We start from the raw sequence: 10,313 nt of genomic DNA, 5'->3' as shown, positions 1-10,313 counted from the left end.
GCCAGGATGTAATAAGCTCAGGAAACTGTCAGGACTTTAGATATTGACGGCAGCAGGGCCTTAGTTAAGGACAGGGTCAAGGCCTTAGATAGGACTAGCATCTGGGTCTCTGTTAGGTACCGTGTCAGGTCCTGAGTTAGCAAGAGTGTTAGGGCCATATTTAGGGACAGTGTCAGGGCCGTATTTAGGAAGAGCATGTAGGCCTCAGTTAGGGACAGTGTCACGGCCTTGGGAGTAAATTCAGGGCCTGAGTAACGCAGAGCATAAGAGCTTCAGTTAGCATAAGAGGCCGGAGAGTTGCAAGGGACAGTCTTAGGGTGAAGTTTAGGGATCGTGTCAGGAAATGACGTAGGGTTAGTGTCAAGACCTTAGTCACTGAGAGTATCAGGGCCTTAATTAGAACCAGTGTCAGGGCTTCAGGTAGGGACAGCGTCAGAGCCTGACTTAGGGAGAGCCACAGGGCCTGAGTGAGGCCTAGCATCAGGCCCTTAGCTGGGGACACTGTCAGGGCATGATGTAGGAGCTGCATCAGGACCTTTGTTGGGTCAGCAATAGGGTCTTAGTTAAAGACATGATCAGGGCCTGAGGTGGTCTCAGCTTCAAGGCCTCAGGTAGGCATAACTTCAGGGCCTGAGTTAGGCACAGCCTCAGGCCTTCACTTAGCGACAGAGACAGGGCTTTCGTAGGGACAGTGTCAGGACCTTGGTGAGAAACGGGTCAGATCCTTAACTCAGGATAGTGTCCGGATTTTAGTTATTGCCGGCAGCAGGGCCTATATTAGGGACAGATTCCAGGCCTTAGTTAGAGACAGAGTCAGTGCCTTAGTTAGGACTAGTTTGGACCTTAATTAGGGAGAGCATTAGGGCTTCAGTGAGGATAAGAGGCAAGAAAATAGCTCGGGACAGAGTCAGTTTCCAGGCCAGGGATAGTGTCAGGAAATGAGCTAGGGATAGCGTGAAGACCTTAGTTATTGAGAGCATCAGGGCCTTAGTTAGGACCAGTGTCAGTGGCTTAATCAGGACCAGTGTCAGGGCTTGTTGTAGGGACAGCGTCAGAGCCTAAGTAAGGTACGGCAACAGGGCCTAAGTGAGGCCTATCTTCAGGGCCTGAGTGAGGGACAGTGTCAGGGCATGATGTAGGAGTAGTATACCAGCCTCTGTAAGATCAGCCTTAGTGTCTTCGTAAAAGACATTCTCAGGGCCTCTGTGAGGAACATCCTCAGGGCCTCCCTTAGGGACAGCGTCAGGGCTTACTTGGGGACAGTTTCAGGACCTTGGTAATTCATGGGTCAGGATATTAGCTCAGGATAATGTCAGGACTTTAGATATTGATGGCCGCAGGGCCTTAGAGACAGTGTCAGGGCCTGACTTAGGACGAACATCAGTGCCTTTGTTACGTAAAGTGTCAGGGACTGAGTTAGGTGTTGTGTCAGGGCCTGAGTTAGGGCGAGCCTCCAGGCCTCAGTTAGGGGCAGCGTCACGGCCTCGGGACTAATTTCAGGGCCTTACTTAGGGACAGCATCAGGGGTTTAGTTAGCATAAGAGGCTCGACGTTAGTTAAAGGCAAGGTTAGGATAAGGTCTACGGATAGTGTCAGGACATGACCTAGGAATAGTGCCAAGACTTCAGTTATTTACAGCATCAGGGCCTAATTTAGGACCAGTGTCGGGCCTTCAGGTAGGGACGGCGTCAGAGCCAGCCTTGGGAAGAGCGACAGGGCTTGAGTGAGGCCTAGTGTCAGGGCCTTAGCTAGGGACAGTATCAGGGCGTGACTTAGGAGCAGCATAAGGGCCTCGGTAGGATCGGCCTCAGGGGCTTTGCTAAAGCCATGATCATGGCCTCTGTTAGGGACAGCCTCAGGGTCTCACTTAGGGACAGCGTCAGGGCTTACTTAGGGACAGTTTCAGGACTTTGGTAAGAGATGGGTCAGGAAATGAGCTGAGGATAGTGTCAGGACATTAGATACTGATGGTAGCAGGGCCTTAGTTAGAGACAGTATCAGGGCCTGCGTTAGAACTAGCATCTGGGCCTCTGTTAGGTACCGTGTTAGAACCTGAGTTAGGAATAGTGTTAGGGCTTTAGTGAGGGACAGTTCTGGGCCGGATTTAGGACGAGCATCTAGGCCTCAGTTAGTGACAGTGTCATGGCCTTGGGCCTAAATTCAGTGTCTGTGTTAGGCAGAGAGTAAGGCCTTCAATTAGCATAAGAGGCAGGATATTTGCTATGGCTAGGTTTAGGGTAAAGTTTATGGATCGTGTCAGGAAATGACCTAGGGATAGTGTCAAGACCTTAGTCACTGAGAGTATCAGGGCCTTATTTAGAACCAGTATCATGGCTGCAGGTAGGGAAGCGTCAGTGCCTGACTTAGGGAGAGCAACAGGCATTTCTTAGGGACAGTGTCAGGACATTGTGTAGAAATGGATCAGGATAATAGCTCAGGATAGTGTTGTATTTTAGTTATTGCCAGTAGCAGTACCTATATTAGTGAAGATTTCGGGTCTTAGTTAGTGGCAGTGTCAGGGTCTTAGTTAGGACTACTCTGGGCCTTAATTAGGGATAGCATTATGTCATCAGTGAGGATAAGAGGCAGGAAATTAGCTCGGGACAGAGTCAGCTTCCAGGCCAGGGGTAGTGTCAGGAAATGAGCTAGGGATAGCGTGGTGAAGTTAGTTATTGAGAGCATCAGGGTCCTAGTTAGGACCAGTGTCAGGGCTTTAATCAGGACGAGTGTCAGGTCTTTAATCAAGACCAGTGTCACGGCTTGATGTAGGGACAGCGTCAGAGCCTAACTGAAGTACGGCAACAGGGCCTATGTGAAGCCTATCTTTAGGGCCTGAGTCAGGGACAGTGTCAGGGCATGCCTTAGGAGCAGCATAAGGGCCTCTGTAGGAGCAGCATTAGGGTTTTCGTTAAAGACATGCTCAGGGCCTCTTTTAGGGACAGCATAAGGGCTTCTTTTGGGACAGTTTCAGGACCTTGGGAAGACATGCGTGAGGATATTAGCTCAGGATAATGTCAGGACTTTAGATATTTACGGCAGCAGGGCCTTAGTTAGACACAGTGTCAGGGCCTGATTTAGGATTAGCATCAGAGCCTTTGTTAGGTACAGTGTCAGGGAATGAGTTAGTAGTAGTCTCAGGGCCTTGCTTAGGGAGAGTATCAGGGTCTGAGTTAGGTGTAGTGTCAGGGCCTTATTTACACTAGAGCCTCCAGGACCCTCCCTGATTTCCAAAGGGCAGATTCCCACAGTTGCTAATCAGGGAAGGGAGGGCAAGCAGCAACAATGGAGGAACCATCAAGAAACAATAGTGCAAGCTTGGGGCTGGATCCTGATTTTGCCTGAAGGGATACAGGTAAGCGTATCTTTGGGCTCTTTACCAACCTAAAACCCCCACAAAATAGCAGATTTTAGTGTTCTTTATTTCAGAGAAGCTCATCAAGAGACCATCTGAGGCCAGATTAAAGGGAGTTTAGGCCCTGTACACACACTAAACCTTAGGAGCAACTGTGTCCTTAAACCATTGCTGTAAAACTCCTCACCAGATCCTCCTGCATTGGGACGCACGGTTTTTGAGGGCACGAGTTTTCTGTGTCCCCCTTTGGCTGCCAAAGCAGTAAAGTTATTCTTTTCTACTTCCTCCAAACCACTCTCTCTCAGATTCAATTTGGCACTGGTGCACAGTGGTCGAGTTTTCGACATCAAATTTAGTTCCCAATGTGGGGCTGACTTGGGAATGGCCTCTGTGGGTCCCCTGACTCGATCGGACACTGAGATTTTCTCCACGCCAGCCTCTTTCGAGAGAGTGTAGGGTTGGAGGATTCCTTTAGAGGCCAGACCGCCTGCGACCCTTGCCTGGAAAGGCTGTGTCCCAGTCATCCCAGCAGTTAGAACTCTGGGGCAGGAATAGATGGTGGAAGAGGGACCACCCTAGCAGCTGCCCAGGCCATCTTTGCCTTGAGGACGTTCCTCTCTTCCTCCTGCCTGGGCTGCCCCAAATGTCCTACTCCAAGGGATTATTTTGGGGAACCAGAAAAATAGCATTTGAGAGGTAGCAGCACCTCAGCCAGCGTGTGGTAACTCCCTTGGCATGCAGTCTGAGGTCCTTTTAGCCCTGTACATTTGGGGTAACCTTGTTTCCCAATTGGGTGACTTTTCATTCCAGGAAATCTCATTTGGAAGGTGCACCCCTTGGACAGAGGTCACAGGCTAAGTTGAGACTTGGAAGCTGATTTGAGTCTTGTGCTGTTTGGTTTTTGGTTTCTGTTTGGTTTCTGGTTCCTTTGGTTTGAGGCTTCCGTTGGTGTTTAGTATTTTGTCCTGTTTTTAGTCCATGTGTGAGTGTTCTATGGTTCAAGCATAAGATGTGCTGCTTCTTCAGTTCCATGTGATAGCCAATGGGCAAAATCCTGGCAGGATTTTTGGCAAAATCCTGGTCAACCTATAGTTGTAAACCTAAGAGTAAGAAAAGAATGAAGTTCTATTGTAATTTTCTCTGGCCAATGTATGGATACATTGTTGAAAAATGAGGAATGGTGGTCTTTGAAAGGTAGCCTAAATGACTATACTATCCTTCAGCTAGAGTTCTTTTGTCACAGGAAGAGAAAGACAAAAGAAGTTCCATATGTTCAAGCATTTATGAAGCTACGTAATAAAGAAAGTGAGCAGCTAGGTAACAGGCTGATGGTACAAAGACAAAAGAAAGAACCTTTGTAGTAGAGCTGGATGTGTCTGAATGTGGAAAAAAATAAGGGGCAACATAAGATGATACAGAGGGTGATGAACATTTGTGCAAAGGGAACACTGAGGAAAGAGTTGTGCATGACCAGGATTTTCTAAGATGGATTTTGTTGGAAGTGGGTTAGGGCAAGCCTGGATTTGGTTTCTCCCTCCAAAGTTTTCTTGGAATGCTGCTTTTGATTGTGAGAAGCTTGTGAGTTCCTTTGCCTGTCTGTGATCTGTATTTTTGTTCGAAATCTCTTTACTTTGGTTCAGTGAATAAGTGTTGTTTGGTCAATTCTAACAGTTCTTTTGATCTCCAGCTAACTTTGAGCTGCTTTCTAAGGCCCTTGAGCCATCTCAGAGAGAAATGTTTGATTAATATGTTAAATTACATGGGATTCCTAAAAAGCTAGTATGTCCTGGTAAAATTTTATCGGTCATAATTCTAGTTATTTCTAAATGTTGTATGTAAAAGCAGTAATGGTTTGTTTTGTCATTTACATTGTGGTCAAATGTTTAACCATGACCTTTTAAGTCTTTATGTGATTCATAGATAGTTACTGTTGTGCTCTAACACTTTGCAAAAGTGCTCCATCTTCAAGCAGATCTATGTGAAGGACCTTTTGGCAAGCACAGGTCTCTGATGAATTTCATTTCATAATGCCACACTGGGTAAGAAATGAAAAATCTTAATGGAGAATCGAATGGCTTTATAAAAAGTTAACAGAAGGATTGGTTACTGAGTGAACTGGTGAATATGGTCATAATGTTTTTTTTTTTTTTTTTTTACTGGCTTTGATCTGTGTTTTCCAGACACAGGGAAGTCCTTCCCCTCAAGCTACTTAGGACTTGGAGCAATTGGATAAATGACACCTCTGTATTGAAGTGTATATTTATGAAAGTTACTGTGTTGGCTTAATTTTGCCCTGATGTTTAAGAGGAAAGGAAAACTAACTAGTGAAGTTATGAGAATGTAACTACTCATGATGTATCACTGTTTGCTTTAGGTCTACTGCTAAATGCACATGTGCCATGCTTGTGTGACAATTGGGTATGAATAATAAAATGTATGGCCTATATAAAGCGTTTTCTCATTAACATTCCTCTGAGCATGTTCACGATACCTGATCAGTGTTCCCCCAATGTAGATCAACTAGGCAAATACAAAGGAGGCCTAGCGCTGAGGGTCGTGATCTACACGTGGGCCAAACAGCTGAATCATTCTGGCACTGAGGGATTGACATTTTGATCATTAATGCTTTCTATTGAAAGACTTGTAATCAAAAGGGAAAAAAACTCTTCACATATTGAGGTGTGAGGAAGTCACTCTGGCTTATACATGGTTTAACTTAAATTTTACTGACCAAAGTGGCCTGTTTTGTGGGCTTTTGGATATGAATTATACATCTGCTTTGGCATTGAGGAGGGGAATGCATTTGACTGTCAAAAAGGAGTAACTGTGGTTCAGACATACGAGATAAACCTAAGTGTCCATTGTAGATGTGATTTAGATGCATTCCCGTATTTTTTGTTTTCTTATTTTTTTTCTAAACCTTTATTGGAGTATAATTGCTTTACAATGGTGTGTTAGTTTCTGCTTTATAACAAAGTGAATCAGTTATACATATACATATGTTCCCATATCTCTTCCCTCTTGCGTCTCCCTCCCTCCCACCCTCCCTATCCCACCCCTCTAGGTGGTCACAAAGCACTGAGCTGATCTCCCTGTGTATCTCTTTTTGAATTCGTGTTTTTGTTTCCTTCAGAAAGATACCCCCAAGTGTAATTCCTGCATCATATGGTAGTTCTATTTTTAATTTCTTGAGGAACCTCTGTACTGTTTTCCACAGTGGCTGCACCAATGAACATTCCCAAGAGAATGCATGAGGGTTCTCCTCATCGTCGCCAAGGCTTGTTATTTGTTGTCTTTTGGACAATAGCCAAGTTTTTAGGTATGAGGTGATAATCTCATTGTTCTTTTGATGTGCGTTTCCCTGATGATAAGTGATATTGGTCATAGTTTCATATGTCTCTTGGCCATCTGTACGTCCTCTTTGGAAAAATGTTCGGTCCCAAGTTTTAATTGGGTTTTTGGTTTTTGAAGGTTCAGTTGTGTGAGTTCTTTATCTATGTTGGATATGAACCCCTTTTCAGACATATTGTTTGCAACTATTTTCTCACATTCGGTAGGCTGCCTCTTCATTTTGTAGATGGTTTCCTTTGCCATTGAAAAGCTTTAAAGTTGGGTGGAATCCCATTGGTTTATTCTGCTTTTGTTCCCCTTGCTTGGGGAGACAGATCCAGAAAATATTGCTAAGGGAGATGTCAAAGAGCAGACTGCTTATGTTTTCTTCGAGGAGCTTTATGGCTTCAGGTCTTACGTTGAAGTATTTGATTCACTATGAGGTTGCTTGTGTAGGTGGTATAAGAAAGGATTCCAGTTTGATTCTTGTGCATGTAGTTGTCCAGTTTTCCCACCACCATTCATTGAAGAGGCTATCTTTTCCCCATTGTATAGTCTCACCTCCGTTGTCATAGATGAATTGACCATATATGCCTATGTTTATTTTGGGGCTCTCAATTGTGTTCTATGGATCTCTGTGTATTTCTTTTGTTCCTATACCCTACTGTCTTGATTATTCTAGATATGTAGTATAGTTTGAAACAGGGAGTGTGATATGTCCAAGTTTGTGCTTCTTTCTTAAGATCGTATTGACTATTCAGGTTCTTTTCTGTTTCCTTTCACGTATTAGAATTTTTGTTCTAGTTCTCATAAAATTCCATTGGTATTTTGATAAGAATGGCATCAAATCTCTAGATTGCTCTGGGGTGTGGAATCATTTTAACAATATGAATTCTTCCAATCCATGAACACATTATATCTGTCCATTTGTTTCTATCATCTCCAATTTCTTTCATCAGTGTCTTCCAGTTTTCTGAGTACAGGTCTTTTACCTCCTGGGTTAGATGTATTCCTAGGTATTTCATGTTGGTTAATACCATTGTCAATGGGTTTGTTTTCTTAATTTCTCATTCTGATAGTTTGTTGCCAGTGGATAGAGGTGCAACAGATTTCTATAGGTTAATTTTGTATCCTGTCACTTAACTGAATTTTCCAATGAATTCCACTTGTTTTGGGGGGGTCATTTTAAGGATTTTCCATATAAAACATCATGTCGGGACTTCCCCGGTGGCACAGGGGTTAAGACTCCGCGCTCCCAATGCAGGGGGCCTTGGTTCGATCCCTGGTCAGGGAACTAGATCACACATGCATGCCACAACTAAGAGTTCGCATGCCACAACTAAGGAACCCGCCTACAGCAACTAAGGTGCTCACGTGCCACAACTAAGACCTAGCGCAACCAGAATAAATAAATGAATAAATAAATAAGTATATGAAATATAAAACATCATCTCATCTACAAACACTGACAGTTTTACTTTTTTCTCTGCCATTGGATTCCTTTTATTTATTTTTCTCATCTAGTTACTATGTCTAGGACTTCCTAGACCATGTTGAATGAAAGTGGTGAGAGTGGTCGGGGTTAGAGTTAGGTTTAAGCACAATTCACCCTCTTCCCTTTCCTCCCTCCCCGTCTCTCTGAGGCCTCCAGGAAGGGCAGGACTAGTCCTGGGTCACACATGACTCAGGGAGTTGAGTCTCTGTTTATCTGCCCCCCAGTCCTGGGCATAGTCTTGTATACTATCTGTGTACCTTCTTTGCCCAGGTGTCCATTTAGAGCTTCCCATATTTTTAATGGGGTTGTGTTGGAGTTCTTTGTATATTTTGAGACATTCTTTATTAGATACGTTTGCAGTTTTCTTTCCCGAGTGTGTGTTGTCTTTCGATTTTCTGAATGAGGTTCACACAGTAGAAATCTTTAATTTTATAAAGTCCACAGAATCCCTTGTTTTTCTTTCTGGACTGCTTTTTTGTGTTGTGTGTTACAACCACAAAGCTTGAGGTCTACATGACCAGGCCCAAGCTCATATCAATTTTCTTTTATGTTTTCTCCTATAATTTTGAATAGTTTTGCATTTAATACTTGTCTCTGAGTAATTTTGAATGAATTTGGTGTAAGTTGTAAAGCTTGTGTCTACATTCATTTTATTCCATATGGTTTCCAATTAATTGTTCCTTAACTACTTTGGAGAAGCTATGGGATATTGTCTTCATTTGTTTGAATTTCCACAATTTAATGGGTACAGCCAGCAGGGGACGCTGTCTCCAGTGATCCGTGAGGGAGGCGCGGCCTGCACTTCCCGCACCGACCAAAGGGCGGCGGTAAGCCCGCCTCTCTGACCCACAGCGCGTGCGCTTTCCCCGCGGACACGGCTCTGAGCACGGTTGAGGGGAGTTGTGTCTCCTCAGGCACCGCCGGGTTGTGGTTGCTGACGGGCGCTCGGTCTCCTCAGGACTCGCTGGGCTTTCAGCTTCAGGACAACGTGGGGCTGTGTCCACGCTTATGGGAGCTGGGTTTCCCGAGGACGCAGGCGCCGCCAGAGAAAAGGTGAGGAGACAGTGGGGAAAAGTGGGGAGAAGCTTCATGGGGCCGACTGACGGCTGCGGGGGTCCGTCTTCGTGCGACCCAGGAAGGGCTTGGTGTGCAAAGCTGGGTGTTTGGTCAGGCTGGTGCGCGGTGGAGCCGCGTGGGTTACGGGGTGTGCAGTCTTCCCCGCACCGTTTACCGTGGGGCTACCCTTCCGCTCGGTGTGTCCCTGGCCCCCTTGTCGTAACTTAACGCCCCCCTCCCCCCTCCACCGTGCAGGGTGGGTTCTGGGCTCTCCGTCCCGTCCCTCTGGTCTGTGCGCCTGTTTTGAGCCAGTTCCGCGCTGTTTTGGGGACTGTAGCTTCGTGATGAAGTGTGAAGTCAGGGAGGGAGATGCCTGCGGCCCGTTCTCTTTTCTCAGGGTCGCCTTGGCTCTTCGGGGTCCTTTGTGGCTCCACACACATCTTAGGAGGATTTGCTCCATTTCTGTGAAATACACCGTTGTAATTTCAGGACGGCCTGCCTTCCCTGTGTGCACCGCTTTGGGTAGAACGGACATTTTAGCAACAGTAATTCTTGCATTCCATGAGCATGGGGTGTCTCTCCACCGACTTGTGTCTTCTTCAGTGTCTTAAAGTTTTCAGGTCTTTCACATCCTCGGTTAAATTTATTCCTTGGTATTTTGTTCTTTTTGATGCAGTTGTAATTAGGGTTTTTTTTCTCTTTCTGATTGTTCATTATTAGTGTTTAGAAATGCAATTGAGCTGTGTGTACTGATTTTGCGTCTTTACTGAATTCATTTATTATTTCTAACAGTATTTTTTGGTGGAACGATGTGGAAAATTGAACTTCCAAAATCCCGCTCTTTCTACCACATCCAAGTCATCCACAACAGGGAAGAAAGGGAAGTCCTTCATATGGGGAAGTCCTAATAAGTCTTTCCACAGTGCCTCTAAATGACATACGGACTTGGGGTGAACTGGATCTGGGTAAGGCTTGGCCTCTGTATGGAAGTTTGATGTTTCCTCTGCCTTTCTGGCATGGTTTTGACATGGTGTTTTGAAAAGTAGTTGACTTTCCAGTAATTTCAAATGTAAAGACAGC

Source organism: Grampus griseus, assembly GCF_964374135.1.
Source record: "Grampus griseus genome assembly, contig: HAP1_SCAFFOLD_287, whole genome shotgun sequence".
Classification (NCBI taxonomy): domain Eukaryota; kingdom Metazoa; phylum Chordata; class Mammalia; order Artiodactyla; family Delphinidae; genus Grampus; species Grampus griseus.
Note: the sequence above shows the minus strand (reverse complement) of the source record.